Source organism: Podarcis tiliguerta (genome assembly GCF_965153285.1).
Source record: "Podarcis tiliguerta genome assembly, chromosome: 10".
Lineage (NCBI taxonomy): Eukaryota > Metazoa > Chordata > Lepidosauria > Squamata > Lacertidae > Podarcis > Podarcis tiliguerta.
The window spans coordinates 24746447-24771842 of NC_139543.1; the positions used below are offsets into that span (position 1 = coordinate 24746447).

The following is a 25396-nucleotide window of genomic DNA, read 5'->3' on the forward strand; positions in this document are numbered from 1 at the left end:
AATATGACTCAAGGACCACAGACACAGTTCAGTGGTATTTTGAATAACAACAGCAGTACTGTTTCTTTCAGTGACATAAGCCAATAGGTTATGGTACAGTATTCAGAAAAGAATGTTACATGCTTAAACTAATCAGAGTTCAATAAAAATGTCATTTGCTCTGGTAAAAGGTCTATGCATAAATATTATTTGCTCACCCTTAACCTTTTATCCTTTGCAAACACACTGAAAAAAGTCCAGTCCACTATGCCCTTTCCCTTGCTGTCAGGATGTGGCTACAGTGTGGGATTCTGTTCAATTTGGGGCACATTTAGTGTGTGTGTGTGCGTAGCTATCCCCATTTTCTGGGTCATGTGTCAATATTGTTCCAATTTCTAAGCAGGCACTTATAAAATCAATTTGACACGTACAGCACAACAAATGTTAAGTTGCAATGACGAACCCCAAAAACATAATGAAACAACCCTTTTGCAGTCATATGTGTGTGTATGAATATTTTATTTTTACTGCTGTCTAATTCATATGGATAATACTTCATTTGATCTATTCATTTCAATTCCATTTGGAATTATTCACTTTCCACTTTACATCTTTTAAGTCCCTTGAGGCCTTTGGATGAAAGGTGGCTTATTATAAGCACTCATATTAGAGTGCACAGTCCAGTTTACTCAAAACTCTTGGATTTAGAACTGGTTCACAGAACTATGCTTCTCAATTCTCATGTGATGATTTGTGGCTGTGTGCACACTTCCATTTGCTCTGCATCCAGTGTACTCTCAGCACTAGCGCAAACTAGCAGTGTACACACAATCCATATACAGTGGTACCTCGGGTTACAGATGCTTCAGGTTACAGATGCTTCAGGTTACAGACTCTGCTAACCCAGAAATAGTACCTCGTGTTAAGAACTTTGCTTCGGGACAAGAACAGAAATTGCACGGTGGTGGCACGGTGGCAGCAGGAGGCCCCATTAGCTAAAGTGGTACCTCAGGTTAAGAACAGTTTCAGGTTAAGAACGGACCTCCAGAACGAATTAAGTTCTTAACCTGAGGTATCATTGTATATCCTTTATCTACCTGTTGTTTCCTATGCTGCATTTTGATGCAGTTTCTCCCAAAACCAGCTTTGGTCCTAATTGAGGGGAAAAACAATTCAGCTGCCTTTGAAGCTGGCAACATTTACACAGCCTGAGTGACATGCTACCTTAGATAAACTACCACATTTACTATGAGATTTACGGTACTACTGCATTTATTTGCGCTGGCCTGTTTTGATTAGGTTCTATGCTGTTGAATGTTGGCTGGTCAGAGACCTAACTGAACAGGTTTGCCTACTGCTCTTTGCATTGCATGGATATTAATATTCATTTGGGGGACTGACCAGGTGAGGCTGCTGTGTGCAGGTTTGTGCGAGAGAGATGTTGAGCCAAAAAAGACAGGCTTACAATTCTGAGTGCTTATACCTGTGGCTGGCACCTGAAGCAGGATAGGGATTTTGTTGTGTGACAACCACCCCACTGCCTAACAGTCTCTCTGCTTGAGCTGACGGAGGTTATGTTGATTTCTCCAGACTTAATATCTTGTGAAGCGCTGTGTGATGGCCTGGGAGTCTGATTCAGAGGCTGAACCAGAGGAATCCCAGCCTGCACAGGATTCCCCGCCTCCAGGGCCGGCTGGGGCAGGGCCTTGAATCTGAAGCGCCTGCACCTGTGCCGAATCCTCAGGAGCAGACACCAGATGAATCCACTCTGGCTTCGGAGGTGATTGAGGACCCATTGCCTACAGGTGCGCCTCTCCCAGCCCTGACAGGGGAAGGTGAGCCTCCCCCTGGGTCCAGTAACCCTCCAGCCTCTCCTGAGCTGCAGAGGCTCAGGGCAGAGAGGCGGAGGGAACTGGGTTCTCTCAGGAGGAGTGCTCGCCTTAAGGCCAGGAGAGGCGGGTCACCTGTGGGCCGGGACCGCCCCTGGCCTCAGAGAAGATAAAGGCCAGTCAGCCCGGTCCCAGGTTGCGGGAGCAACGTCGTTGGAAATCTGTTTCTGCCAGCACCCAGACCTGTTCTTCCGGAGTTCCTGACCACGCCCGGCTTCCTGCTTTGGACCCCGCTTCACCCTTGGTGGACAGTCTCCAGACCCTCAACCCAGGACCGGACTCTGACCATGCCTCTTGGTAACCTCCCCCCCCCCCCGGGTCCAGCACATGCTGACATATAAAATTGCTTATTGTTGGTTCAACTTTAACTTGATAGATACTGGGTGGTATTTCCATCAAGAAGGTAATGAAGACTAGGGCAGAGTGAGGACTGTACCACTCACATTGTTATGTACTGAGTTGAATAGGATCCAGATCCAAGAGCCCCAGGTCTCGGGGCCTAACGCACCAAGGCAACTCAACGGAGCTCACGGACTTCCAGGTATACCAGTTGCCCCACCCCAACGTAGAGAAAATTTATGTAGAGGTACAGATAGAGGGGGCCCCATGCCGCATGGAGCTTGACACGGGTTCAAATCTATCCATAATCTCGGCAAGGACCTTAAGGAAACTGTGTCCTACTGGGGGTCCCAAACTCAGGCCGGCCCCATTCACCCTCCCGGACTTCCAGAAACGTAAGGTCCCCACAATGGGGGTGGGGACCTTCAGGGTGCAATACCGAGGGCGGACGCGGCAACTGGACTTGCTTGTGGTCAAGGGCCCCTACATTAGCTTACTGGGATTGGCATGGTTTGGACCACTGGGGCTAGCCGTCACCGGGGTGAACAACACTAGCTTACAAGTGGACGTAGACTCCATATGCAAGGAATTTCCGGGGGTTTTTGATGGTAAATTGGGACAGTATACGGGCCCCCCCCATTGCTCTACAGCTTGACCCCGCAGTACGACCAGTCAGGCTCAAGGCCCGCCGGGTCCCGTTCGCCCTGAAACCCCGTATAGACGAGGAATTGGACCGGCTCGTGGAGCAAGGAGTGCTGGAGCCGGTGCCTAATGCCCCCTGGGAAACCCCAATCGTCACACCCGTCAAGCCTAATGGTTTGGTCCGCATCTGCGCAGACTACAAATGTACCATAAACAAGGCTCTCATGGCCCATGCATACCCAGTGCCAGTGGTCAGCCATGTCCTTGCCACCCTGGCTGGGTCGAAAATTTTTGGCAAGCTGGACTTGGCCCAAGCATATCAACAGCTACCAGTAGATGAGGCCACAGCAGAGGCACAGACGATTGTGACGCACAGAGGAGCGTTCAGGGTAAAGCGGCTGCAATTCGGCGTCAGCGTGGCACCAGGCATATTCCAGAACCTAATGGACCCTCTCCTTAAAGGAATTCCTGGCGTCACCCCCTTCTTCGATGATGTGTTGATTGCCGGGCCCACACCAGAGGAGTTTGAGGACCGCCTCCGCACCGTTCTGCACCGTTTCCAGACGGCGGGTCTCAAGGTGAAGCGGGAAAAATGTCTACTAGGAGTGCCTCAGGTGGATTTTCTGGGATTTATGGTGGACGCAGAAGGGGTCCACCCGACTGGGGACAAGGTACGGGCCATTTGTGATGCCCCAGCGCCCAAGAACAAGACTGAACTTCAGGCCTTCTTGGGACTATTGAACTTTTACCATTCCTTCCTTCCCCACAAGGCAGCGGTAGCAGAGCCCCTACACAGACTCCTGGACAAGCGGGCCCCTTGGGTGTGGGGCCAGTGCCAGGAGGCCGCATTCCAGGCAGTCAAGGACTTGCTTGTCTCAAACTCAATCTTGGCACACTTCGACGAGAGGCTGCCGGTGACGCCTCGCCCTATGGCATTGGCGCTGTCCTGGGACACCAACTCCCGGATGGAAGAGAGGTACCGGTGGCATACTTTTCCCAGACACTCAACGCAACCGAGCGGAACTACTCACAAATAGACAAGGAGGGGCTGGCAATTGTGAAGGGAGTAAAAAAATTCCATGATTTCTTGTACGGGCGGCCCTTCACCGTGGTGACTGACCACAAGCCTTTGCTTGGCTTGTTTGCCCCCGAAAAGCAGACCCCCCAAGTGCTGTCTCCTCGCGTCCTCAGGTGGTCAATTTTCCTTGCCAGCTACCGGTATGCACTGATTCACCGACCTGGGAAGGCGATGGGCCATGCGGATGCCCTCAGCAGGCTACCACTACCGGAAACAGGCCCCGACCCAGCACCTGCACAAGAGGTTATGAGCCTGGAGCTGCTTCCCGACCGCCCCATTCAGGCACAAGAAGTTGCACACCATTCCAAGAAAGACAGGGTCGTCTCCCGGGTCCTGGACTGGGTGTGGAGGGGATGGCCCAGCAACAGCCCTGGGCCAGAATTCGCTGGCTACACAACCTGCAAACATGAACTGTCGGCCCACAAGGGGTGCCTGTTATGGGGAAGCAGGGTCGTTGTTCCCCAGCCCCTCCACAAAAGGGTCCTCACAGCCCTACACGAGACGCACCCAGGGGTAGTAAGAATGAAGGCCCTGGCCAGGAGTTATGTGTGGTGGCCGGGGATCGATGGAGAGATAGAGGCCTGGGTCAAACACTGCCAGGCCTGCCAAGAATCCCGCCCAGATCCCCCAAGGGCCCCAGTCCAGTCCTGGGAGTCCGCCCAAGCACCATGGTCACGCCTGCATGTGGACTTCGCTGGCCCCTTTCAGGGGAAAACATTCTTCATAGTGGTGGACTCCTACACCAAATGGCTGGAAGTCGCACTGGTACCGTCCACTTCTACATCCGCAGCCATCCGGGTACTACGCAGGCTGTTTGCAACCCACGGGCTCCCTGACACTCTCGTCTCAGACAACGGGACTGCATTTACGTCAGGAGAATTCCAAACCTTCACAGCGCAGAACGCCATCCGCCACATCCGTTCGGCGCCATTCCACCCTGCCACCAATGGCCAAGCAGAACGCATGGTGCGGACCACCAAGGACACCCTTCGCCGCATGGCGCAAGGGGATTGGGAGTACCGCCTTGCCACATTCCTCCTAGCACAGCACAGCACCCCCAGCTCAATGACTGGCCGGAGCCCCGCTGAACTACTAATGGGTCGGCGCCTTGCAATCAGATTGGACCGCCTTCACCCCGATAGAGCTCAGGATGAGGTAGTGGTGGGGGAAGGCAGGAACCCCCGGACCTTCGAGGCCCAGGACCCAGTGTACGCAAAGAATTTTGGGGCAGGCCCAGCATGAGTACCCGCCACAGTCACCAGGGTCACTGGCCCTGTGTCATACGAGGTGCTAACGGATGGGGGGCAATGCTGGCGCCGCCACTGCGACCAGATACGGCGATGATTCCCAGGAGAAAACCAGGAGGAGGAAAGGTCAGAGGAGTCCCAAGGGAACAGAGCGGCAGTGAGGCCCATAGAGCAGGAGGGGCCAGCAGGAGAGGCAGAATCAGTAAATACAGAGAGGACCCGCGAGGCCGAAAGGACACCGGAACCAGAACCACGACTGAGTGAGCCGGTTGCGCCAGACCAAACAGGCCCATCACAGCCAGCATCCTTGGAACACGAGCCAGAACCTGAACCCCGGACCAGGGAACACCACAGGCCGCAACGCACACGTAGGCCGCCGGCGTACCTCGAGGACTATGAATGCGACCTCCCAGGCAGGACTGGAACTTAGAGGGGAGGGGTGTTATGTACTGAGTTGAATAGGATCCAAACTGCAGCAGTCTGATTGGTCCTAGAACAATAGGATCCAAATTGCAGCAGTCTGATTGGTCCTAGAACAATGCAGCAGTCTGACTGGTTGGCAGGAACCACCCAATCATGCTCCAGATATAAGTGAATCCACAACCTGATTGGCTTACAGTAGAATTCCAGAATTAGCCAATCATGTGCAGCCCATTGTGTAAATAATGTATATAAAGCAGATACTTTGAGGGGACATTCATTCATTCCTCCTCACCACTATGAGCTGAATAAAGAGCATGAAATCACACTGCGACTCAGAGTATATTTCACACATCCTTCCTGATCGTGTGATGTGACACATCTAGGGTGGCTTGTTGGATTGTGGAGGTCATAATATCGAGATTAGAGGCTATTGACAGCCACAAGATCCCTTACAACTGAGTAATTATTGGCTAGTTTCAACTATACCATTGTTGGGTTAGGTGCAACACAGCTCTAGGTTATCCTAGAAGATACTGATTATCTAGATCAGAGGCAGGAAACCTGTAGCCCTCTAAATGAAATCCAGTTCCCATCATCCCTAACCATTAGCCATGCTGACTGGGACCAATGGGTGTTGGGGGCTAGTAGCATTTAGACACCAAAGGTCTGATCTAGATGCATTTCCTTGGCATGATTGTGGGACTAAATCTACCTTAGTCATCGTAATGCATGACCTGCATCAAGAAGTGAGGAAGGCGAGTGTGATCCTGCTAATTCTCCTGGACCTCTGAGAGGTTTTCTGTTTCACTAGCGAAGTATTCATATGGGGCATTTTTCCATCTGCACTGCCATTCTAAATAAACTACCGTATTTTTCGCCCTATAGGACACACTTTTGCCCCTCCAAAAATGAAGGGGAAATGTGTGTGCGTCCTATGGGGCGAAAGCAGGCTTTCGCTGAAGCCTGGAGAGCGAGAGGGGTCAGTGCGTACCGACCCCTCTCGCTCTCCAGGCTTCAGGAGAGCCGTAGTGCCAGCCCCACAAGGTCAGGGGACAGCGGGGAGGCGGAATGCCGTCATCCCGCTGTCTCCCGATGTGGTTTGGAGGCTGACGGCGGGGAGACGCGTGCTTCTCTCCGCCGCCAGCCCCGCAAGCTCCGGGGACAGCTGGGAGGCGCAGCGCGTCTTCCCGCTGTCCCCAGACCTGGTCTGCAGGCAGGCGGCGGGGAGAAGAGCGCTTCTCTCCGCCGCCAGCCCCGCAAGCTCCGGGGACAGCTGGGAGGCGCAGCACGTCTTCCCGCTGTCCCCAGACCTGGTCTGCAGGCAGGCGGCGGGGAGAAGAGCGCTTCTCCCCGCTGCCTGCCCTGCAAGCTCCGGGGACAGCTGGGAGGCGCAGCGCGTCTTCCCGCTGTCCCCGGACCTGGTCTGCAGGCAGGCGGCGGGGAGAAGTGTGCTTCTCTCCTCTGCCGGCCCCACAAGCGCCTGGGGGGAAAATAATTTTTTCCCCTTTATTTCCCCCCCCCCCCAAAAAAATTTGGTGCGTCCTATGGGGCGAAAAATACGGTAATGACAATTTTGTTTCTGGGAGCAACTCCTGGTTTCAGTCTTAATATTTAAAGCCCAGACTGCTTGAGGCCACGCTATACGAAGGATCTTGCTATTCTACTGTATGTGCAATTCTTTGTGCACAGAGGTCAGATTCCTTCATGAATGGAGGCCAAGTAATGGAGTATCCCTCTAATGAGATCTGTTGGCCGAGTTACAACCTGATTATTGATAGAAAAACTTTTGGATGCTGATGTTATCTGTTGCTGAATACTTTATATCCCCATCCCACCTTCATTTCTTTTCATGTTCAACACTGTTGCTTGGTTGTGGTCTTATGTGGTTTGCATTATTGCATATTCCATTGTTTTGTTTACTTCAATAATTTTTTTAAGCTCCCTTGGGACTTGAAAGTGTGGGATATGACTGCCAATAAATAAATACACGTAGAACTGTCCCATACGTTGGTGAATCGTGCATCCCCTGGAGTGCCTTGTGTGTACGTTAGAGTTCCAAAATGTGTAAGAAACTAAAGGGTTAGGCAAATAAAATGCTTTCTGGGTGAATCCTCTTTTCTGAGACTCACACTATCCCTATCTGCATATTTTTCTCTTTTTTTAACAATATCTTGTGCATTGTTTTGAACACATTGTTCATCATTCAAGTTCAAGGATCTCCTCCACCTCCCAATTCCCAGATTTCAAAACTCTCAGCAAGTCCTTGGAAGCACAGCACACTCATTGTTGAATGCTGAATGTGCTGTCAGCTCTTTTCCTGGGAATCAGTGGGGGATTGAATTTGACAGAAATCCTGCTCTCTCAAGTTCCATAGACAAAAAAACTTGTCCATTTTAATCACCTGCCATCTCTCAAGAACTTGCTGTTTTCTAGCCTTGTAGCAGGGATTAACTGTTGAGAAGGCCTGGCAGACATTTCACTATCTTGAATATCCCTTTTCTTTTGAAAGCTTGCAGTATGTGGAGGAAGGTTTATTTTTAGTGTGCAGCCTTATGCTCTGTTTATTAAGTGAAAAAAAGAAAGAAAGAAAGCCTGGTGCCTTGCTTGGATTTCTCACCATCCTTAAGCAGAGATGGAAATTAATTTCATACCCTGCAGCTTCTGCAGATGGCATGCTGTCATACCTTTACTGCAAAAATAATCACATGTAAATATAGACATGAGGCATGGTTATTTCTGCGTGCCATCGCACAGTAGCTGTGATTACAGCAAGAAGGAAAGAATGGTGTGTTTTAATAAAAGAAATCATGTGAGCAGAGATACTGGCAAAAGGATTTACTCTAGGGTGCCTAGAATAATTATACAAAATGGGATGCGAAAGCCACTTTTTGCTCCCCCCCCCCCGCCTGCAATGAATAGGAAAGCAAAGAAAAAGTTCCTATAGTTCCTGTTACTAGTGTGGCAATTGTTGTTGTTAAGGTTATTAGGGACCTCCAGCCAACAAACCTAATGAAACCTACCAGACTTCCCCATTTGGCTCATGAGGCCATTTTGACCGAACCATGCCTGCCTACTCCAGGTGTCAGGTGTGAGGTAAAGGTAAAGGTAAAGGTACCCCTGCCCGTACGGGCCAGTCTTGACAGACTCTAGGGTTGTGCGCCCATCTCACTCAAGAGGCCGGGGGCCAGCGCTGTCCGGAGACTTGATTGTGAGGTCTTCCAGAGTGCTATGCAGAAGTCTTCTCAAGTTTCAGTTTGTATGCATGGAGACTTGTGCAGACCAGCTCTTGAAGAGCATGAAGAGCATGAGAAGAGCCATTGAACATGATCACAACTTCATCAGTATACCTAAACTTTAGAATATCTGCTCAAGGCATGTACCTTGTTGTTTTATAAAATGCTTGTCCCACAGGGTAGACATATCAAAGGTCATGATTCACATATGGTCTGGAGACAGGGCTTGGGAGTACAGTAGCCAAATTTACTGTTAATGCCAAATTATTCAGGATGATAGAGCCCAAACTCGATTGTAAAACAAACAAACAAACAAATAAACAAACAAACAAACAAACTTTGGTCCAAGAAAAAGTAAAATGGTGGAGAAGAATAAATTCTCAACTGAAGCAGTGAAAGGATGGTACTTTGTATGGCTAGGGAAAGGTCTGAAAACAAAAGAGAATATTTATAATACTGTAATAATAAGATCCTTCCTGAGTCAGGCCAAAGTTCTACCTAGTCCAGCATCCTGTTCTTACAGTGGCCAATCACAATCAGATGATTGGGAAACCTGCAAGCAGGGGTTGAATACAATAACACTCTACCTGCTTGTGATTCTCAACTACTGGTATTCATGGAATCATAAGGACAGAGGGCAGATTGAAAGTATCTGGGCAGAAGCATTAGCAATCATTTTAAACCACAAGCCAGCTAAAACAGAAAACAACACACACAAGAAATAAAAAAGCTGCCCATTCTAAGAGAGCACTCACTTTAAAAAAATTAAAGTCCTTATTTAGGAGGAGACTTTTAAAAACTACTTAAGTTGACTGCATTGAGGCCTTAACCACTTCATTGGGTTAGCAATTCCACAAGCTGGGGGCCACCACAGAAAAGGCCTCATCTCTTGTGTCCATCAATCAAATTGCCCTTATAAGTCAGTTTACAAGTATGGCTTCCGAGGCAGATCTTAATGCCAGGCAGGTTCATAGCGGTGTTGTTAGTCCTTCAAATGACATGGTCCCCAATCATTCAGTACCCCGATCATTCAGAATTAGGCCCATATATGCAATGTCAACCAGTGCAACTAGTATAGGAGTGCTGTCACATGCTTTGATTATCTAGTGACAATAAGCAACCAGCAACATTCTGTACCCGTGGAAGTTTGTGGGCAATCTTCAGAAGGCAACCCTATGTAGGTATTCAGAATAACATGGTCCTGTATTGTATATGTATGTAAAATAGTCACATTAAGTTAAAAAAAATGCATATAATAATTCTGGAGAGGGTGCCAAAAGGGCATTTGGGTGGTAGGGGTGGAAGATGGAGCATCTTTCATGTGAATAAATGCTCTCTAACAATTTAGGTTTTGAACATAACTGATGGTATGTATTGGAAAGGTTTGTGTGAAAGTGATTGATTCTGTCACAAGATGAAGGCTCATGTATTGAAATTGGTAGACAGTAGGTTTAAAACAAAAGAGAATCCCTGCCCCGAAACACAAAATGTACCTATAGTATTCATTGCCACAGGCTGCTGTCATGATCACCCGCACAAATGCTTTTCCAGAAGGATTAGATACATTCATGAAGGATGCTTTTTAAGCAAGCCATTACAACTACAGGAGAACAGAATTAGCCAGAAAGTAGACAGAATGAATATAGGTAGGTTCAGATAATTTCACCTTTCTGGTACTTGCCAAGGCATTTACTCAGTCTTTTAATGTTTTCCTGCTTGATATATACACACATGCACACACAATCCCTCCCCTACCTGACAAGGCTTTCTGTTCCTTTTGGTACAAGATACTATACATACATTGTAATGCTGTGACTAAGAAAACAAAGGCCTTCATGTTTCTGAAGCAACCCCCTCCCCCCCCAAAAAAAAACCATGGAAACGAAGTAGGTAAATGCTATTTTGTGTGAGTCAAGATTCTATGGCAACACTTGAATAAAATGTATGGCCATATTTAGTTAAATTTGTGTAGCTGGTGTAGAGGAAGCCTTAAGGTAAATAATGACCACTTGAAAAGCTTTGTTTGGCGTTGCTGTTGAATGCTGAGTCTAATGGCCTGTGTTTGCTAGAAATTAATTAAGGAAACTAAATAAACTAAACAGGGACAGTTTCAGAAGTTGTCAAGATTGGGTATTTGCCCGGGCCCCAGGATCAGCAGAGGGTCCAGTGTCCTAACAGTGCTATTACGGTACTTCCACTTTGCATAGAGCATTCAAAAAGCTCTTAAAATAATTATCAGTTTGCATGTCGTGCCTCTTCCAGGTCTGGGTTCCCGCTGGGGATGCCATGGCCAAGAGACCTCAAAATCCTACATCCAGCACGGCTTCCAAAATCTTATCGAGCACAGAGAAACATGTGTATGTATCGATAAAACATTACAGGGGCAAATATTGATGTGATTGTGTTGTATGTGATCATATGTACAATCACAGCAATATTGTACATATAATTCTATCAAGATTCATTTTTCTGTAATGCTTTATTGCACATGTGAGTCATGTCCTGGTTGGACTACTCTAATATGCTCTACATAGGACCCTTAAACAATTTTTAGAAATTAATAAATGACCAATTTTAATGGTCTGTCTGCATTGTCTATTGGCTGCTGGATCAGGGATATGTGTATATAGTTTGGGCTAACATATGGGTTGTATTGTATATATTGTATATTGCTTAGGTGGTGCTGTGATTAAACAACTGAGCCTTTAGGGCTTACTGATCGGAAGGTCAGTGGTTTGAGTCCTCGTGACGGAGTGAGTTCCCGTTGCTTTGTCCCAGCTTTTGCCAGCCTAGCAGTTTGAAAGCATGCCAGTACAAGTAGATAAATAGGTACCACTGTGGTAGGAAGGTAAACGGTGTTTCCATGCACTCTGGTTTCCGTCACATTGTTCTATTGCACCAGAAGTGGTTTAGTCATGCTGGCCACATGACTCAGAAAGCTGTTTGTGGACAAACGCCAGCTCCCTCGGCCAGAAACCAAGATGAAGCGCCACAACTCCATAGTCGCCTTTGATTGTACTTAACCATCCAGCCGTCCTTTACCTTTTACCTTTACCTATTGCTTATGACTTTTCTATTTGTTAACTGTACTCATGTTTCGTTAGGTATAGCTGGAAAGTTTATACGTTTATTGTAGCATTTTTATTGCCAGATAATCATTGTTTTTGTATGATGACAACAGCTTTGGGCTATACGTTGGAGGGAAAAGGGATACAAATAAGGAAATATAGCTATTATGGCATACAGTTTAGGGGACAACTTCAGAAGTGGTCTTATTCTGTTGGTTACCAGAAAACGCCCACATGTTTAGACCATAAAATCTGCTTTGCACATTAATTTGTGTCAATAGAAAAACTGGTGCCAGTGAGGTCAGACCATAGGTCTAAAGTTTGTTTCAGTTTGGTAGAAAAGTAACTAGGATACAGTTTCTTCCTTCAACCATATTAACATTAGCTAGGAATTCCTGTTAGGGCACAAAGAATAGAATGTGTATTTTATTGTTCAAGTCCAGCATTAAAATAGCTGAATAATGACAGCATGGCTTCATGAATTAAACTGTTATTTTGTCTCTGATTTCATAAGGGCACACAAATCCTACATATATTTTTCCTTTCAGTGGTATTTTCAAACTTTTTCACGCACATTCCAGCTTTTTTCTGCATACCATAATTATATGTATATGTAGGCATCATTTTCACTACCGAAGCATCAACATTATTCTATCTATCATCATCTATATCAGATGGATGAAAGAGAACAAGGGGAATGTGTGGTTTCCATAAGGGAATCCTGGGGACAAATATATAAGTAGATTTCTGCCTCTGTATTTTCAAAGCATAAATACAGTTAAGTCATATACTGGAGATATATGGGAAGTGTTTTATTTGCATTAGTTAAATAAGCACTGTAGTCAGATACCACCTATTCCCTTGCTGTTTCTAACTCATTCAGATTTAGATTTCTGATACTTAACCTTCTGAGGATTATAGAAGACTGGAACCCTGTTCAAGTGTTCTGAACATGGTTTAAACTAAGCAACACACGTGGAGTCGAAAGTGTACTCAAATATGTTAGCTCTGCATATACCCATCACCATCCCTGGGATGCCTCCTGCACATTTTGGAGCCCCAAAATGCATAGAACCACCCATGGGGACTCAGGAGTCACTGATATGTGAAAATGCAGCTTTCATTTCCTTGTGGCCAGTTGAAATGCTCATTAGCGTACAGTGTTATGTATGTACCTGCCACCCCAATTGAATTTGTTTCTTGCATTTTGCTGAGAGAATTGGGAGGCAGAAAAAGTTGGCGAAAGAAAAAATTAACACAACGTATAAACACTCAAATCCCACTTATGTTTTCTGGTTTCTATGCTTCACTCATCTCTGCTGTTTGGTTAGCATAGATCGTTTCTCTTTAGCAGTGATTAAGAAGAGTTGGAATGAGTGGTGGAAAGTGTCACCAAAATAGAGATATTGGGAATAGAGATTAAGACCACTACTATATATAAACAAATGTAAATATATGACACAAACTGGAAAGAGATACAAGGATTTATTTATTTTTAGAGCTGTCCTAAAAGCTTGTCTATAATTGAAGAAAATAAATAAAACAGCCAAATGTTCTGCCATCATCCCTCTGCTGTTTAGTGCTTGATATGAGCTACTTCAAGGTTTTATTGATGAGTTGATTTCACTGAAAGATTGAAATACAATAGAATAATTAAACCATATCCTCACTACCCTCATTAGATAGTGTTGCCAAAGCTCTGAAGCACTGATGAAACACTTTTCCTAGGTTTACATGGCTGCCAGAATGAATAGACAGAGTCAAATGCAAGAGTATCAGGCATGTTGCAAAAGTGAAACTTCCAAGGTAGGGTTAGAAACAAGGGGGGATTTGCACGTGTCGCTTCATCACTGCACATCTCACACAATTTGTTGTTTTAACTTCATTGTCTTTGGATATTCAGGATATTTCTTCTAGTTCTCACCCCCCCCCCATTTTATTCTGTGTGTCTTTCTTTTTTGACGGTTGCTCCCTACGCAGTAGAAAAGGTCCCATTCCTAGCTGTAACTCATGCCACATATAGACTATTATTTAAATATAAAGGGTTTTATCCAGTTTACACCAACTGCATTTGCTTGTCTACCTGAAAGTAGCATACATGTTTCATGAGTGTGATTTATTTTCACAACAAGAAAAGCTTAATGAGTATCCTTGGATGTGTAATCAGTGGGGAGCCATCAACCTATATGTGATATTTTTATACATCTCTTAGCTAAATCACTGATCCAAATGTAAAATTCATCACTTGGGACTCATAGGCATTTTACATACTCAGGGGGACATTTGGTTCATAAACCAATGAATGGATTATGCTGGCCCATATGTTGTTTTTCTTCTTTGGCAGACATATTTTATAATCTTCATTAAACAACATGCATAAGTCAGTGTTATTTATATAGTAGGGATTTTTGATAGCATGTAGGTACTTGCCATTTTTATTTATTTTTTAGCAAATCACTATCTTCAACAAAATTTAATGCTGCGATTTTAATTAACTGAGGTGAAAAATAGGCAAAACACTGTGGATAATTTTATTTTACAGTTCTCTTTAGCAATGAATTTCTGTACAAAGTCTGTCTTCCTGTTCAAACTTTAGTACTTCCAACTTGCATATCAATAACTTATTTTCTTGCTTCCATATTAAGTTGGGCACCACACACTGCATGTTGCTTGTGTTGGTCTGTATTACAAAGTTCAATTTAAAGGTTCAAAAACCAGTTGTTTTAATGATTGTATTGTTTATTATCAGCAGTGGAAGTGCTGTTGTATGCAAGAGAGAGTACTGCACAAATAAAAAAATGGTTAAGTAGAATAAAAGTTTAAAATAGCATATGCAATGTTCCTTCATGTAAGTGTGAACTGGAGGCAGATCTTTTGAAATATGGTGGATTTAGGTATGATCAACAGGTTTTTTTTAATCAGCTGTTGAAAGAATTTCAGCAAGTGGGTGTTGCAGGTGGGGGGGAGAGAAGCACGTGATTAAAGTGTTAAGTTAAAATAATGGCATCATTTTTGTTCTTATACTGTATATTGATAAGAACATGGGACACAGGTGGCGCTGTGGGTTAAACCACAGAGTCTAGGACTTGCCGATCAGAAGGTTGGCAGTTCAGATCCCCTCGACCGGGTGAGCTCCCGTTGCTCGGTCCCTGCTCCTGCCAACCTAGCAGTTCGAAAGCACGTCAAAGTGAAGTAGATAAATAGGTACTGCTCTGGTTGGAAAGTAAACGGCGTTTCTGTGCTCTGCTCTGGTTCGCCAGAAGCGGCTTAGTCATGCTGGCCACATGACCTGGAAGCTGTACGCCGGCTCCCTCGGCCGGTAAAGCAAGATGAGCGCCACAACCCCTGAGTCGGCCACGACTGGACCTAATGGTCAGGAGTCCCTTTATCGTTACCTTTATTCATAAGAACAGTATTCAGATTGACTGTATTGCACCAGGGACCAACCAGATGCATGGTTTTGTAGTACATTTATCAATACATTTAATAAATTTATTAGTTTATAAGCTACTTTATCAGAATTCTGAAAACAGCTTATAAAGTTCTGAATTACGCAACGTAATACCATGAACGAGAGTGCCTGCTGAAATCACTAAATCCAGGCAGCTATAGAAAAATGTGCAGGAGTGGAAGCAGCAATTATTAAATTAAAGACTCCTTTTAGAAGAACATTTTAAATCTAGAGGCCCTTGTATCCACTTGCTGTGTTTCAGTTGGTGGAGGATGGCGGAGAAATTTAGTTGCTTTTTCTTAAAGAGAGTTTTTATTTCACAGTGCTTAAATCAAGCATACATGTATACAATTGAAAAATAGGTCACATCCTTCAACTTAGGTGTTCTGTAGCCCTCTCTCAGCCTTGACCTTTCCCCTTCTCTTGGGACGTGGATGATGAGGCCCATCTGACTGTTGTGTGGCCCACTGCTGCAATTAATGTTTTTTGGGTTTTTTTGCTATTATGTCCATTTATTTGATAAATATATTGGCTTCTCATTTAAGTTATGCAAACTTTAAGATGTGGGATTTGGATTTTAATTCATTGCAGACCCTTTTGAGCTGGGATCCTTCCCCACCCCACCCCTCCTATAGTCAGTATGCAATGGAATGGGTTTCTGAAAGAAAAAGGATAACCACAGGGGCTTTAAAAAGTTAGGTACTAACTGCACCCCAGGTTTCCAGAATGATTGATCATTAAAAAAAAGTTCTGATGGTGGCAGAGGATTGCCTTCTAAGTTGAAAACCTGCAGACGCTTGTAGCAGGCTGCTTTTAGTGAACTCAGTCCTTTGAGATAGGTATTATCTGTTCTACAGAAGCAATTCCAAGACTGTCTAGCTCTTTCCGTTTTTCTGCTTACTTGAATTATATTATTATCTATGAAATGTATTCTGCCTTTTCTTTTCTTTTTTTTTATAACCTGAGGACATTTCTACTAGCTGATCATTCTGCATGAATTGCCCCACTTCGGAATTCATTTATAGATAAGAGAGGTGGATTTTTTTTGAATTTTTTTAAAAATAGAATTCTCTTGTAGGTAACTTTTTGGTCTGGAATGCTTCGTACTAATGTATTTTTAATTGTTTCTAACATTTAGGATAATTCATTTATATAAGTAGTGTGCAAACTAATTTATTATTAAACCCTATAAAGTTCATGAAAATGTCATCCAAATATAATGTATAATTGATGTCTAGATGCTGCTGCCTTAAGATATGATCACCATCAAATCTAAAAACATTTTAATTCTAGTATTATCTAGTATTTCTTAAGGCATATCCCCAATGATAATCCATCTTTTTCCTAGCACCTCAGCACTTTTTCACAATTGTTCTTGTTTATATTTGTGTGTAAATGAGGAACCACTGTGGTATAATGCTTAGAGTGTTGGACCTGTGAGACCTAGGGTTCAGTTCCCCCACTCACCTGGGTGAACTTGGGCCAGTAACAGTCTCTCAGCCTAGCCTACCTCACAGGGTTGTTTTGAGGGTAAAGTAGGGGCAGAGCGAACCTCAGAGGATAACTAGGATATAAATGCAATAGATAAACAAATGATCATACAAAGAACAATGGAGAAAAGGAGCCTGATTTGCAATGGTTTTCTGGAGCAAGGACCTTGACAACCTTGACAGTTGCATTTTATCTGTGTGCTCATGTTAAATGACTAGAATGGGGAGGATATTTGATCCCAAGTAGTTGCATCATAAACAAGGCAGTAACTAAACACTTGGTCCTTTTCTTACTTTGGTGATGGCTCAGTTCCATCAAATTTACCCCATGTAAAATGACAACTATACATCCACATCTATGTATTTATACTCACATGAAACTTGGGTGGGGGATAGAAGAGAGGGGGGATTAGTGCAGAATGCTAAGCTTCTGTTCCCTTTCTCAACAGCAGTGCTATCACAGCAGTGATTTGGGGGGATACTAAGCAGGATCAGTGAGAAGCATTGCCTGGGGATGGGGTGGGATGGTACAAAACTAGACAGAGAGGCTTGGGGGTCCACATCCCTTATCCCTACCTTGAGCCACTCCCACTCCTGTCCTATAAATAAAACAATTACAACTACTGTTGATCCTATATTGTAGGTTTAGGAGCAGCTTGGGTTCAGGTCTGGGTAAGTCACGGCTGCTTTGTTGTCATGAAAAAGATGGAGTCCTTGGAAGACACAGCGATTATTAAGATGAAAGGGGTTGAAGTGCTATATATATCCCTATATAGCTGTTAAATGTTGATCCTGTACAGAAGTAAGCCATATGGTTCCTACCAGATGTTGCAATTCCCATCATCATAGGTATGATAGCCATTTTCAAATAGCCAAATGGTTGTCACATGGAAGATGGAGCAAGCTTGTTTTCATCTGCTCCGGAGGGCAGGACCCGAAGCAATGGCTTCAAGTTACAAGAAAGGAGATTCTGACTAGACATCAGGAATAACTTTTTGACAGTAAACACTGTTCAACAGTGGAATGAATTTGCTTGGAAGGTGGTGGGCTGTCATTTATTGGAGCTTTTTAAGCAGAGTTTGGATGGCCATCTGTCATGGATGCTTTAGTTGAGATTCCTGCATTGCAGGTGGTTTGACTAGATGACGCTCAGGGTTCCTTCCAAGCTACAGTTCTATGATTCTATCCCTGAACATTGACCATGGTGGCTTGGGCTGATTGAGTTCAGCAATATCTGAAGGGCACCATGTTTGCTACCCCTGCTTTGGCCCTGTATAGCACAACCACTGAAGTATTCAGGGAGTGTAGGGGTTATAATTATATCCTCTGTGATTTCCCCCCCAAAGCACTATAAGGCTCCCATTTCAGGAACACTTGTGAAGTTTGAGGCTTTGCTAGAATGGTGTTCTGGTACAAGGAGGAGTTTTCTTCAGAACGAGAAGGACTAAGAGTTTGCCTTGTCTTGTGACTAACTGCAGAAAAATCTTGTCATGCTGATTTGTATGATAATGGTATGCCTCCAAATGCCGGGAAACAGCAGTGGGAGAGGGTTATTTCCCTCGTGGGTGATACTGCATTGCAGTGGTTCCATTCATTCTGGGATGACTGTCTTGAGAGGGTTGTACTGGGGAATTTCTGCAGTTGCTGTGGCAATTGTGCTATGACGCTCCAAAGGTCCAGTCTTATCCCCATGCTGCTTAACATCTAAGTGAAACTGCTGAGTCAGATAATCTCGGGATTTGGGGTGCATTTCATGAATATGCTGGTAGCATGTAGCTCTACTCTCCTTTTCATCTAACCAAGATAAGGTTATAGGAATGGTAAATTGGTGCTTAGCTGTGACAATGGGCAGGATGAGTAAAAAACAGAAGTTCAGTCCAGAAAGGCAGAGACACTGTTAGGAGATCGTTCGTTTGCTCATATGAGTGATACTTTTTCGATACGTGGGTGCACTCGCTGTAGAACAGGGTTTCTCAAACTTGGGTCTTGAGCTATTGTTGGACTACAATTCTCATCATCTCTGACCACTGGTCCTGCTAGCTAGGGATGATGGGAGTTGTAGTTCAACAACAGCTGGAGACACAGGTTTGGGAAACCCTGCTCTAGAGGATCAGGTTTGTAGCTGGCGGGTGTTTCGGGGTCCATCCCCATCATTAGAAATTCAAATAACCTTTGTGGCACAGAGCTTAAGGTGGTATCTCAAGTATGACTCTGGGGACTTTCACCTAAGAGCTTTTTGTAGAGTCTGCTGTTTACGCTCACAAGTTATGTATGGCATCTACTATTCAAAATGATGTCCATATTATTTTCCCATTTAATCCAGATTTATAGTTAAGTAAAACAAAAACGTAAATCTGGATGTCGAGGCAGAACTATGGAATAACATTTGGTTGAAGACCATGGTGTGTGGAAACTGCAAAAAACTTGCTTGCTGGAGCAGCAACAAGTCCACAAAAACTGCTGTGTGGAAGAGTTCCCTATCTGCATGTCAACCTGCCTTCAGTAACCCCTGTTCTTGTCTGCCAGTATGATAACTCTGACCCATTGTACATGTGTGACTGCATTTTGAAGAAGGTCTGGAGACGTCGGTTACAGCACAGAATAAGACACCCAAACACTGGGATTTGGTTCTTCTTCACATTCACATTCATTGGCTCCTGGTCCATTTCCAGGCCCAATTCAAAGTTCTGATTTGACTTACATGGTTGAGTCCTCTGTATCTAAATGTTCACCTCTTTCCATTTGTAGCTGCCCACACCCAGGCTCATGCAGCGGGGTGGGCTAGGTACACTTGTCCTGGGCCTTGGAGGGTTAAGCCAGCCAATAGGTCTCACTAGGGGCCTGCTAGATTTATGCTGTCATGCAAAGAATGCCCTGGGCTTCCAACAGCCAAGTACTTAATGGGTGAAACAGCCATGGGAGAAATGGCCATGCCTGTCCATATGGGACCTGCGTTACTGCATACTAGTGCATAGCATCAGGTCAGATTGGCCACCGCTGCCACAGTGGCACATCTCATGGGCTGTGAGTCTGTCAGAGCTGCATGTCTGGTGCCAGCGTTATCTTGTGTTGGAAGGGCTTTGGTAATAATGAAACATGTAGAAATAGTTTTGCAAGCATAGTTGATAAGTACACAATCCTTGAAAGATCAGTGTAGAGTGCAAAAAGTTTTCGAACTTTTGTTTTTTTTTTTTCAATTTCCCAGGTTTATCTGAGCTACCCTGACATCTTATGTAACTGGAGTGGCTGTATTTTTGTTTGAGTTTATATCTTTATTCTAACAAGGCTCCTCCCCTGGGCCTCAGACAAGAACAATAAAAACCTCAGTGGTAACAATCAATAGTTTTCATCAAGTGGTTTTGAACGAAACAAAAATGTTTAGATTGCATTATGCAAATCATATTAGGCTGCAGTTCAGTATACACAGTCACTTAGAAGTAAATTTCATTTGAAATCAGTGGGACATCCCATTGAGCAAAGTGTAATTAAGGTTAATCTGTTAGTTAAATGAATTTGTTTGAAATTCGCACAATAATTTTTTATAAAAATGGAAGAGCTTTTTTCAATTGTGATTTCACCTAGCTTAGGTCATCTTGATTCTGAAAATAGATATAAAACCGTTGTACAGGTGAGTGCTTAGACATGACCAAGAGTATTGGTTTGCAAAGTAAGAGTAGTTTGACGGCTTAAAAAAAAGAAAAAAATAATTCTATCACAAATCATTTGTTTGGCTCTGGATAGTTGCCATCCCCAAAACCCAAATGACAGATTTTGGTGTGGGTTTTGAGATTATTGTTTACCACAGTGCCTTCCTCCCTTGGATGTTTTGAGTAGCCCACTGGGTAGCTACTGTTTGAAAAGTAATGGGTCACAGTAGGAGGCGAAAGGGGGACGGGTTCCAGAAGCATTTAGTGTTTAATGGGGCTACCGCTGTAGTGAAGCAGTGTGCAGAAATAATTCTGATTAGACTTGGTCAATCAAGCTACAGAATCAGACCTGTCCTTCTCCTATTCATGTCTAAAGAACGGAAAACTGTCATTGTTCAGAATAAAATCTTAGAAATTTCCTTCAAAATACAGTTTTCAATTCATTTGTATATGAAGCAGGTTGTGAGAGGATGTAGAGAGAAGAAAACAGAGGGACAATTAGACTACAACAAGTCATGATAACATCAGCCAGGGCAAAACTCTAAAGACTAATGTAGATTTCAGTGGGAGCGTTAAGTATTTACACTACTTAATGATTTCCATTCAAACTAGTTAAATCTATGCATGTTTATTTTGGGCTAGATTATCACCTTAGAAATTTTGCAGGTGTTGTACTAATATTAACTTCATGGCATGCTTAATTTATAGTATACAAATCATTTAGCTATTGAACAGGCAGGTGCTGTTAAAAGGTATTGACACGTATATGCCTATTGAAATAGCTAAATGAAGTTGTAACAAAAAATGAAATGAAATGAAAATGTAAGAATAATTATTACAAAAAGTAACTTTGTGTTTAAAATATATAATGTTACCTACCAAGCCCTAGGACTAGTGATAACAGACATCTAGAATAGCTTTGGTTAAGACACTCTCACTCTCAGCTTTGTTAAGTGTGAGAGGTCATGAGACTGCACTTAGTGTTAGGCTTCTTTGACAATATGCTTTGAAGTAGATTATGTTACATGGTGATTGTACTTTTGTGAAGTTTCTGAACAGGTCTTTGGGGAAACTAAGTGGGCATCAAAGGAGCATTTCTTATTGTTTTGAGCATGCAAAACAGCAAGGGAAACATTTTTAGTCGGATTTTTCTAGAGCCACATTGTGTGCTTGTCAGCAAAGAGATATATTGTATTTATAGATGTCATATTTTTCCACAAGGGGAAAGTTTGAAAGGCATCATTGTTCTTGACTAATTGTGTCAAGGCAATTGCTTGAAAAGTAAATGAGGATAAAGTGATAAATCTGGTGTATCAGCCTTGTGCATAATGTGGTAATCTATTCTAACCAAACCTGACTTTCAGAACATTTTTCTTTTCCTGAGTTGAAAGACTTCTTTGTCACCATAAAGAGATTGTTTCTGTGGAGTTACCATGTTTATCTGATCGGCACTGAGTACTACTAGTCTGATTATCAAATGCTGTGGCAGATTGCTAGGTCAAAAATCATATCAGAGCATAGAAATAAAAAGTCAAAGAACAGTAAATATAAGGGCATATGCAGGGTAGAGGCAAGACCTTAAGGGAATCCTGGTACTTAACTCTTATAACTCTGAGAATCAGGAGTTATAGTAATGCTACTTTCTGCAACAAATGTCTGCTATTAAATATAATAGAACCATATTCTGAATAAGTAAGAGGTTCAAGCAACTAAGCAGATTTTCTTGCTTTTAAATAAATACAGGGAAGTATTTAACCCCTATTGTATAGCTACAAAGCCCTTGCTGATTGCACAGTGAAGCTTGGGAGGTCCAAAAGGATGTGATTGGCTCTTTAAAGGCAGCTCTCTTTTTTTGGTACCTCTTTAGCAGCAGCAGGATTCAGCAGCACAGGGATTTATTAGCAGGATTGCTATGAGAGGAAGACTTCTTAATCAAAGTTTTAACTTCTATATCCTGGAGATGAAAAGCAGAACAAAAGTGCATTCATAAGGTACCATACAGAATTGTTTTGAAGGTATTACTGGTACATCTAGTTAATACTAAGTAGTTAACAAAATTTTGTTTTGCACCAGTTCATCAGTTTTGCTAACTGTGTTGAAATAGATGTTTTAAAAATGTGAAGACGAAACTAAATTGGATCTAATTAATTCAGTGCTTTACTGGGGGTTGAAACTGGCACCTTTATATTACATGAAGTTCATATAAAGGTATGGGCATGCTATCTTTATAAATTCCAAAAGCAAATGAAAAACAATTCTGGACCACCAAAGTTCATTAGCAAAGTTCCTGTTCTCTTCTATGCAGAAAGAAACTTACTTTGTATGTTGGAATATCTATTTAAGTTCTAATATTGGCTGATGAGAAAAGGAAAAGTTTCTTTCAATATTGATTTTTGTATTTTTGTTCATATCTCATTCACTTGACTTTCTAAATATATTTTACACAGGCAATTATTTTCCTTCCAGTTACACATTTACCAACATTTTACATATCTGAAATTTCATTGAATTTTATACCTAATGCGAATCTTCATAACATATTTTAATTAATATACTATTTTCATGCACTAGAAAGCACAAAACTCAGTTGTGGTTTTGTTGTTACAGCTTCATTAAACCAGAAGCAAGTATGTCAACATTTTCTGTTTACTGTTGTTCCACTGTTGACTTGTAACATTATTTGTATAATACATTCTTATTTACAACTGCTCATGTTTTGAACTATACTATTATTTGAAAAAACCTATCAGAATTTTTAATTTTATGTTAAGCTGATATACTTGCAGTAGATAATCATGTTTTGTGCAGACTGTTTTTTTGTGCAAGATTGATGGGACATAGTTACATTAGGAGCCCTTCTTATGCTATAGAACCCCAAAGCTGAAAATGAACGTGCCTGCTATTAAACAAAAGTGAAATCACTGAGAAATCTGCTTGTAACAAATGTGTTGTATCCAAATCATATGAACAGTAGACTCATTAAAATAAATAGTTCATACTAGCTTGCTAAGGCTCCATTTCTAACCACGTGTATTCCAGTGTGAGTACCATTGAATTCAGTGGGGTTCACACCTAGGTAAGTGGAGTTAGGATTGCTGCTTAACTTTATGTCTAACAAAGTTAATAAAGTCCATTGATTTAAGTGGGTCTACTCTATGATTTAGTACAGTACAGTACCTCAGGTTAAGTACTTAATTCGTTCCGGATGTCCGTTCTTAACCTGAAACTGTTCTTAACCTGAAGCACCACTTTAGCTAATGGGGCCTCCTGCTGCCGCCGCACCGTCGGAGCACTATTTCTGGGTTAGCAGAGTCTGTAACCTGAAGCGTATGTAACCCGAGGTACCACTGTATAACCCATTGTATTTAAGTCTAGCATACGATAAAAGCATGATACTTGGGATTAATAAATATTCATACATCAAGAACCACAATGTAATGTGGGTTTTGAGATTCGTATCTATCTCACGACAGCATTATATATTTTGTCTTGATAGATATAACCAAGCAGTTAAAATCTGAACAATTCAGCAATTTAAGCATTCCTTTTTACACTATTGACAGTAAGTGTTATATAAGTCTATGCAGAGTTGCTGTTGTCTGTGTGAGCATGCTTTTTTTTTAAAAAAAAAAATGTGTACACCCGGAACAAATTAAATACGTATCCAGAGGGTCCACTGTATTTAACTATGACTAACGATAGAGTACTAACCTATTGTATAATGGTTGCTATCCAGTTAATCCTCAGTTAACTTGTGCTAAATTCAGGAAAGGATAAAATACTTTGCTTTCTGTTGGCATCTTTTCCCCTATTATGGTTTGTAACTGTATCATCTTCAACTTTTTAAGGCAGGGATTCTCAAGCTTTCTACTCTCAATACCCACCTAAGACAATGACGCTGCAGTCCCTTTTGGGAGGCAGGGTGGGAGTTTGAACTGACATAGCTTGCATAGTTTGAACTGGCAATGCCAAAAGTGGTTCTGAGTCCACATAGTTTCACCTTGCAATACAGTCATACCTTGGAAGTCGAACGGAATCCGTTCCAGAAGTCCGTTCGACTTCCAGAATGTTCGAAAACCAAAGCATGGCTTCTGATTGGCTGCAGGAAGCTACTGCAGCCAATCAGAAGCCACGGAAGCCCCACCGGAGGGTCGGCTTCCAACAATAGTTTGCAAACCAGAACAGTCACTTCCAGGTTGTGATGTTCGGGAGCCAAAACATTCAAGAACTAAACTGTTCGAAAACCAAGGTACGACTGTATTAGGTACTGTTTAATTAGCACAATCCTCAGTCTAAAAATGTGTATTACCTACTTGAATAAGAGCACCATACTTGTAGCATGTGAAGGCATAGAGATAAAACTGAATGCTAAATCACAACCTGTTACCAGCATGCTGTCAACAGCAAAGGGATACATTTAATTGGAATTGAGAACTTCTTTCAGCTTGAGCAGGGCCACATTCCAGTTAACAGTAGCACTAGAAGAGGGGAAAAACAAACATTTACTGCAAACATAGCAGATGCTGGGAGCTATTGCCTCAGTACAGCAACTCCCAGCAAAATAGTATGTACGGTTTAAAAGATGCAATGAACAATATAAAAAATCATACTGTCCTTCTATTTCAGTTCCAATCATTTCTTGAAGACCAAGGGTGAAAAAGAGGTGATCAAACTCAAACTGACTCATCAAAGCCAAGCATTAAACGAAGGTAAAATCATTCTTATTTTGTCTAATTTCTGGGATGTAGGTTATTGAGAAATTCTTGGACATCTTGTAGGAGAAATTGGATGGCCCTTTTCTGCTTTTTTATTTAAGATTTGGAGGCATAAGACATTTTTTGTTCAGAACTTTGTGACATGGTTAGTGGTCCTATGCTTGTTTCTACTGGCAGTGGGCCCTGCCACTGGTG

General features: G+C 43.0%; 1 protein-coding gene across 36 annotated transcripts in view; it reads left to right on the forward strand.

Moving 5' to 3' along the window:
• Nucleotides 1-25396, forward strand: part of NRCAM (neuronal cell adhesion molecule) — a 138045-nt gene that overhangs the window by 28306 nt on the left and 84343 nt on the right. For all 36 annotated transcript variants that reach the window (XR_014502069.1, XM_083399357.1, XM_083399381.1 and 33 more), the window contains exon 2: nucleotides 25113-25195. The gene's annotated coding sequence lies outside the window, so the exon portion shown is untranslated. The remainder of the gene's footprint in view (nucleotides 1-25112; nucleotides 25196-25396) is intronic.